The sequence below is a fragment of the Homalodisca vitripennis genome, chromosome 4, assembly GCF_021130785.1.
Source record: "Homalodisca vitripennis isolate AUS2020 chromosome 4, UT_GWSS_2.1, whole genome shotgun sequence".
NCBI classification, from domain to species: domain Eukaryota; kingdom Metazoa; phylum Arthropoda; class Insecta; order Hemiptera; family Cicadellidae; genus Homalodisca; species Homalodisca vitripennis.
The window spans coordinates 97,640,520-97,649,851 of NC_060210.1; positions in this window are offsets into that span (position 1 = coordinate 97,640,520).

Consider the following 9,332-nt stretch of genomic DNA (forward strand, 5'->3'; position numbering starts at 1 on the left):
AAAAAGAAGCTGCCGTTTGACCTTCGTTATACGAGTATAAGTAAGTAAGGTACGTTAATCCCAGTATTAAAAAATCGTTGTGTTAAAAAATAAGCCATACCAAGTGTTGTTTCACTAAGGCTGCACGATAAATTTCAAGTCGTATCTCATTTAATTCTCCAAATGTCCTAATGAGTTATAGGTCGAATAAATCATCATACAGAAAAAATATTTACATAGCCAAAAAGAAATTGTGTAGATATTTTAATGCAAAACCATATGTCTATAGATGAAGTGTTCTTTGAAAATCTTGTCGCATGATAAATTTACATTTTCATTCATTAAGTTGAATTGCATAGTAGTATTTGAATAACAAATGTTTATATACACCAAGTGGTATTTATGGATTTTAATACACAGATAGCAATATGTCTGTGTTGAACTCTTTTTATTTTACTACCGTTGTCCATTAAGTGTCTGACCCCTGTAAATTCTACTAATAGTCTAATCGAGGGTTATCACTGATCAAACACGTGCATGATCTACTTATATTTATAGCCACTATTTCCAGAGCATTTAAATTTGATTATAAAATCACAATGGATCATGGTTTTCCAGGTAATTAAAATTAGGTTATTAGTATATGAAGCTATAATTAAATCTATTATTTAATTTTTAGCTACTTGAAACAAGAGTATTTTGTAAGGTTTACTCTCATATTTAAAAACAAAGTTTCGTTATACTTTCCGATGTTTCACTGTAAACATGATGGGCTCATATATTAAGCAAATTGTGTGCTTTAGAGAGCATGAATTTATTCTTTAACTTTCGGATACCTAACAATTGGTCTACGAAGAGACACATCTTTAATTAAAAAGTTAAACATTTTGTTTAAGAAATATTTCTGTACTTGAAAAATATTTGATGTACAAATAAAACGTCCTCTTTTTACTCTAGTGGGATTTAAATATGTATTAAACTAAATAAATTTAAGGTTTCGTTTTTAATTTGAGATTTATTTTTAGAATCTACATTCGTTGAATAAGAAAGATGAAGCATGGACATGATAGTCGTTTTAAATAGCATTTTCAAAGCACAGATAAAGATTTAGTACGGCTTTCCTTGGTACATTACTCGTAACTATTTGCAGCATTCAACACAGGATTGTCAAAGTTCTAAAAATAAAACAATATCAATTATTACAAGAAATGTGGATTGTCTGCTCAATGTACATCTAATGGCACTTCACAAAAATACAATATATGGAACTCGCAACAAAATATATCCAGTTAACGCCCATTAATCTTAATATTTCCAACGTGTAAACTACCCACTTTACATATATGTTTAAGCAAATATTCAGAAAAAAATAAATATATAGAAATATACATTTTAAAATCAAAATATTAGCCTGTATAATACAATTTTGTTCTTCCTCTATCAAAATATTTCACGTTTATACGGGTATGGTCATACACGAGATCTGTTCAAACAATATCACACCATTTTTAGAAAATTACTCATTTATTCCTCAATCTCAATGCGTCCCCTTCAAAGTAATCCCAATTAGAAATTATATACTTGTGCCAAGGTTTCTTTCATCTTCGAAGCACTACAAAAAGTCATTTTTTGCGATTTTGTTCAGCTCGTCCTTTCATGGGCCTCTTCTGTTTCCGGGACAAGAAAAAATCACAGTGAGCCAGATCTGGAGAATACGGTGGCTGTTGCTTCGTTAGTGTGTTTTTTCTCCAAACAATCATGCACAAATAACGATGTGAGAGCAGGAGCGTTATCGAGCAAAAAACCATTGTTTTTCTTCCACAAATCCGTTCATTTCTGGCGGATTGCTTCGCGTAAATTGCAGATAATATTCCTTATTAACAGTTCTATCCTGTGGCAATAATTCGTGATGCACTACGCTCCTGTAAAAAAAGTAGTTAGCAAAACTTTCACATTCGACCGAACTTGGCGCGCTTTTTTCGGTCTTGGCACGTACAGCAGCTTCTGTTGGGGTGATTGAGCTTTGGTTTCTACGTCATAACCATAATTCCATAATTCATCACAGGTTATGACCCTCTGGAACAAATTTCAGTAATCTCGGACAGAGTACAAGAGCTCACTAACAATGGTAATGCGTTGCTGTTTTTTGTCTAAATTGAGCAATCTTGATACGAATTTTATGGCAACCAAAACATGCTCAAATCATTGTTAAACATTTAATGGGAAGAACCAATCGATATGGTCAGGCCCTCCGCAAATTCTCTTACGGTGTTATGACGATAGACCAATACTATTCTTCACTTCATCAATGTTTTCGTCTGTTCTTCACGTGATTGGGCTTCCTGCACGCTGTTAATTGTTCACATCTTCTCGGCCCTCTGAAGTCGATTTTTATGACCGATAAACATTGCTTATGTCTGAGGTAGCTTCTCCATCGGCCACAGTAAACATTCGGATTGCGTCGAAAAAATTAAGTTCGTTTTTAACACAAAACCTGATACAGATTCTTTGATCCAATTCCCGAATAGGCACAAATCGAAAACGAACGACGACACGTGCAAAAAATTAGCTGTCAACAATTAACTGAACATTAAAAATGGTTAGGAATTTTGACATACGTCAGACACATATGTACGGACATAACGCTACAAAAATAAAAATAAAAAACTAATAACCTTAACCCGCGGAAATTAAAGAGTCGCGATATTTATTGAACATTTCTCGTATTCATATATTAAGTTTCTAATGCTTTAATTGGTTACTTTTATTCAATAGTGTTAAAAACTTCAGGAGATCCCAACAGCTCTTTGGTTAAAGTATTAGCATTATATATAAAACACTCGGAATGTTGTACTTATATTTTGTAAAATATTTCATTGTATTTGAACTTTGTGTGTTTTAATTCAGCATGAATAATAGCTTTCAATATTTCAAATCTAATATAAATTATAATGTGTGAATCTTTCTAGCATAAAAGCTTTTAAACAAAATTTCATAAACATTTTAAACAACTTAACTCTTAGCAATATTGGTTGTAACTAGTAAAATGAATTTATATTGCAATATACAGTTTTACAATATCTTCTTTTTAGTGCTCAAATGGCAATTTTTATGTTTGATACTATCAACAATTCCGTTTAAAAATGTGTCCCCTATATATTTTGCATATCTTTTAAAATATGTAACCTCATTTTAATTGTGGACTTATTATTTTATTGAGGTAAGATATGAAAAAAAAGAAACTTACCTAACATTTAACACCCGAAATTACACTTCTTCCGGTCCAGCTTGTACACTTTTTAAGGCTTATAATATAGGGATAATTTTAGGCAGCTTCGTGATGACCTGGGTCAGCCTATTGTCACTGATCTTATAGTTAACAATGTTAGTACTACTGAATGAACATTCAAGACAGATATATCCATGCATGAGTGTCTTCGTTTTTGGAAAGGCCAAAATAATATATGTTGGAATAATAATAGAACCAAATTAATACAGCTCAAATACAGCTCTTGTATCACTAGATATTTTTCTTTCCGAGGGCGAAACAAGATTTCATTTATTTAGACTCCTATATTTAAAACTTTCTACCTCTAATTTTGCACTTTGTTCTGTAGGTAGACAAGAACTTAAAATTTGATGAAATGTGTTTGTGTGATGTATTTACTGCAATAAAGTATTTAATTAATATGGTTGAGTTTTACAGTTATAGTTACATTAACTATTTGGTGTGACAACCATAATAAGTGCATAGCAATGCGCGATAGATGGAATGTTCTACCGACAGCTAACACTCCAGTCAGTTCTCTACAGCACCACAGAGCAGCACTTGATTGAGAGGACGACGATAATAGTACTGTACTGCAAGTGACTGTAGAGTGTCAGGGCTATGTTTTTCTTGTTATCGAGATTTTAAAATATATGTATACAACTTGTAATATGATCTCAACGGCATTATTGGCATGTCATATATATTACAAAAGTAGGTTAATTAAATATGTAATTTTAAAATATACAATTTACTACATATAAATTTAAAAAATAAAGCATATTTAATATAAAATTTAACATTAATAGTATACAGTGTTATAAATATTGTCGTAAAAAAGAAAACTTTCTACATGTCTTGGAGACTATCATATATACAAGTATATACAATAACTGAATATTCAAACTACAAAACAGTTAGGAATACAAGCATTGTATGGTGAAATAAATTGCTGTCAAATAACTTTAGTCTAAAATTGAAATGTGTACTAAAATGACGGTCAACTTTATCATTTGGTATACTTTGCTTGGGCAACGTACGAGCGTAATCAACCTGTCCTAATTAATGGGTATTTTTGTTACAACATGTTTACAGCGACATAGAAAGACTTAACGAATATATTTTTAAATGGAAAAGTTACTTTATAAAGCGATGAAATATATTGTTTGAAGAATCCAGAACTACATATTTATCGACGTAGAGAAGGTACGAAATAAATAAATACAGTACTGTATTTACGTTCCCTATCCGTATCATTGGGAATTAGTATAATACAAGAACTAGCATACCCATTCTTTGTTTGAAGGTTATTTTTGAAGGTTATTAGCATACCCAGTGATAATAATATTATAAATGATAGGCTGTTTTTATTTGTTTGTTTTGCTTTCATGCGTAAACTCTTCAACCAATTGTAATGAAATTATACATGTACATTCTTACGGTGAATGGTTTGGATAAAGGCTTATTTTTATTTCTGAAATACCTCCGAGCTACGCCCCGCTGGGCCTTAATTTAGGGAAAATTCCTAATTTTACTCTCTAAAGTTAGGATATATTAATTAAATGAAAGAGCCTGTAAAATGTAATCAACTGTTCTGATTGAACATTACTTTATGACAGCACAACCTTAATATAATTATTTTATTACTTTTTTAAATCGGTTTATATTTATAGTGTTTGAGTTATCTAAAGATTAATCACTATTTCACGCCGATTTAGATTTCAGTGATTAGTTATGAAATTATCTACCATAGCGAATTTCTTAAATATAATACAATCAGAAAGGTCCTATTGAACTAATTCGATTAATTCCAGCTGTAAATGTATGTTTCTTAGTTTATAAAGAAACAAATACGTAAATAGTATTAATGTTAATGTACTTTTTACGGTTCATTCTTAGTAAATAAGTACAACTCTGATGCGCAGAGAACTTCTGCCTCGCCCACCATTTTCACTGTAGAGCTGCTAATATTATTGAACAAATGGAAAATGTCTCATTAGATTCAGTTTGTTTTTGTTGTATTTGTGTAGGTTACTGGTAAGATATTCAAATTCGTCATTGATCATACATTAAATATGCGTGCTCTTTCTAAAAGTGCAATAAATATTAATATAACAAATGCAGTAAAATAAATGGTGTCATATTTTACTAGGCAGAATTATGGCTAAGAAGCCCTCTCTAACACTTAATGTGGGAACTAACGGCTTAAAGGTGACCTCTGAACTACCAGTTCGGTCGAATACGCTGGTAGCTTGTGAGGGCAGGATATGTATACATATAAATATTGAAAGTATTTTTACTTTATTATAAAAGGTTTACCTTTGTCAGAAATAATATTTTGTCTACGGTCTACATCCCATTTTGAACAAATTCCAAAAACCATAATACTGCTGTGGGGTTAATTATATGATAATGATGTAGTTAACTGTTACATAAGTTTCTATGAACGTTCAGAAAACATAATTCAAACACGAATAAATAATTTTCTATTCGCCAGATCCAGTACCATACATAAACATGAGGATTTAGATATTCAAACATTTCAACAAAGTATTCCTAGAAGAAAGAGATAGCTGACGTGCTAATTGAGTGTTCCCGTAAAGGCATTATAGACGACATTAAAAGCCGTAACAAAGAACCATTTATTTACTTAATATATGTTTATTTTCACCAAATTATATTTAAGTCATAAATAAGAAAATGGTTAATCAACTGTCATACTGGTACACGACTTTAACATCGTTTATTGCTTTTAAATTTTATTAAGGCACATAATTAGACTTATAATTCATACCTAAACACTGAACATTAGTTATAACCAGAAATTTAATAAAGCAAGATACAAATGAATTTTGTAATACAATATAAGCTTTCTGTGGATAGCAGCGTTGTCAAATAGTGCCTACGTCTACCACCAAGCAGCACCTTCCTCTGGGGAAATGGTAAAGCAGTTGTCTACATCACTGCTTGTAAATAAATGTTTAATTTTATGCGTTCATACTATCCTTCAGTGATTGAAATAATTTCTTCGATTTATTCATATATTATTTGTTGGTGAAACCTTTAACACTACTGAAAATGATTAAGGAAAAGTTTAACAGTTTTAAATATTACCTTTTAGTAGAAAAATAGTCGGCAATTAGTCTTACCGAAACAATACTAAAAGTGCAAACTGTACTTATTCATTATGCAACAACTACAGTAGTATTATGTTTAGTGGTGTCCTTTCAAATCATCATGTTTCGAAACATAATACTTTGGATTAAAACAGTAACGTAAGACTAATTTTTTTTTACCTCCAGTTTTAGGTTGTAAAATTATTATTTGAAGCAAATTAAACACAAGACTGGTTCAAAAACAAAAGTTTCAAAACGTAAAGCTGCTTTTTGAGTTAAATTAGATTTGTAGCTGTTTCAAAGTGTAAAGTTTCAAAACATCAAGTATAGTCTGTTCAATTGATAATGATTATTTCACTGGTATTTAGAAGGTGTTTGTTCCTATATCACAATAATCGGCCAAGGAGTAATGAAGGTGTAAGCTTTTAATTTCTAAAATGCATGGCAATATTATCACTGTTTACATGTCTCTGGAATCACAAGCCATGAATTGCAATCATTAAAAGCTTATACATACTCTATTTAATAAACAAGATTTTTCATTTACGCGTCGACATGTTTGTACTACTTAGCTTTAACAACTGTTATTACTCTGTCAAATCATTCATACTCTTATTCTTTTTTATGGTATTAGACGTGAGCTTCAAAAACTTCCACTGTCCGGCATATTGGAACGTAATATGACTATAAAATGTTAATTTTTATCTTGATTTGAAATTTCAAGATGGAGCATTGTGCCAAACTTTAGTTTTTTATACTGGTTTCTGAATTACAAACTATGGAAACACATACATATACACAGGTTGTAAACTAAGCATTGATTTTCATATTAATATTACATTTTTTGCCCTGATATGAGGGGAAAATTAGCAAAATACTTCGGGAGAGTTTATAACCATCATGTGATTACAACTGTAGGGAAAATGTCCAGATAACACTTTGATTTTTTAATTTGTTATTACTACATAATAAAGAATGGTAGGTGGAAATCTGATGAATTCACCTTTACAAAGTTATTGTGTTATGATGTAACAACACAAGTTCATTTTCTTAAAATATCGTACTGTTTTGCGTCTACTCAGAGAAAAAACTTTGAAATTGGAAAAAGAAGATTGATTGCTATTATTCATGTTACACTTATTTATCCTAAAAACACGGTTTTTGTCTTTATTGTATCTCTAAAACTTTGGATCTTGTTTAAAAATGTTCGATCGATCCTCATTTAAAATAGAAAATGTTGTAATAATTCATGTCTGATGTACGTATTTGGTTTTCACAACGATCATAACAGTTTTTATTTCTACTGACTGTATGTTGTAATTTTGGAATTGATAAAAATACCTGATGGAATAAGTGAAGGAAATCTAAACTCTCACCTATATTCTATGGCAATTTACCAATATTACTACTAATTTATATTTTGCTGTTCTTATACATTTTCAACCCATACGAAAAGAAATTTCATTACAGCTAAAATGTTTTAAAACTTTGATAAATTACTGTTGATGAACTACAAACCCTATATAACTTAACCGTACGGTAATTTGTTCCAAAATGTTATAAAAATAAGTTCAGACCTTATAATACCTGTAGTATGGAATTTATATTATCTGGATCATTGTTATTTATATATTACAATGTATATATATAAATAACATTTTCTGTAACTTAATAATCTACTTACAAATAACAAACCTAGTAGAGTAAACGAGTAGAAACCTAACATTTTCTAGCCCATAATTGCCATCTAGTTGTTTAGAAAAACACCACGGTGAACTCCAATCGCATTGAAAATGTAATTGCAAAGTTAACTCTGCAAAGTGAACATTGAAATCGCTTCAGTGAGTAAGAAGTTCAGTTTCAGGAACCTCTTTATTGAGCATTCAGTGAATATTGAATAGTGGCTCGGATTGCGAGGGAAAGTTCAACATTTCATTTCTTTTCCGTAAAAAAATTTACTCTCTCACCATAGTAAAAACTTATATATATAGTTCCTTCAGATTTTTATGTAAATTATCTTTCCTTGACATAACTTTAAAAATAATACTCTTTACCTCATAATAATTACATATTATTGAATTATTAATAGAAATACAAAAGATTTAATATTTCATGTATAATTGAAAGAACTTTATAATTGATACTCACTCTATAGTGCTTTATATTTAAACAAGTCGGTAATATACAGGAGTTTATCTTACTGTACATTGGCCCCATTAACCAAATGACCAATGCGTAAATTGCACAGGGAGGATGAAAAGAACTGAAACATTTAAAACGCAATTTTTATCAACGATTTTTTTTTGACACTTATAAATATACATAAGGAAAATTCATGAACTATTCAGTGATACTGTATAAATCAATATATGGTCACCATTTATGGATCCATGCGTATCCAATCGGAATCCTAATAAACATTTCTCAGCATTTCTGAAATTACACCTCCAATTTAGTTGGTGGTTCATGTTTTTAAATTTCTCTGAATACATAACGCTCTTGACATAGGACCATAAAAATATTATTGAAGCCCGGACTCATAATTAGCCATTGAATTGAATCCTTCCCCCCTCCAAACTATTGATCTTGAAACTTGGATTACATGCTCGGCAAGAATTACAAGCCAAACATGTTTATGCAAATGTGGTGTAGCACCATCCTGTTGAAGTTAATTTCACAGTTTCATAGTTTCAATTTCACCTGTTTGGAGAAATGCAAAAAGCTTCGGCATATCACAAAAAACTGTATTGGTTAGAGAATTGTCTGTAAAGGAAATGCATCCAATCATCCATCGTGAATTAAAGTTTTCTTGTGTCACGTTCATGCTCGTCAAACTCATACGGTGGTTCTGCCCCCAAATTCTACAGCAATTATGTTCGACATGAGTATTCATGTGAAAAGTTGCTTTGTAAGAAAACATTAGTTTTATCAAATCATCATCTAATTATGAAAGGTGTGCGATATGCTAA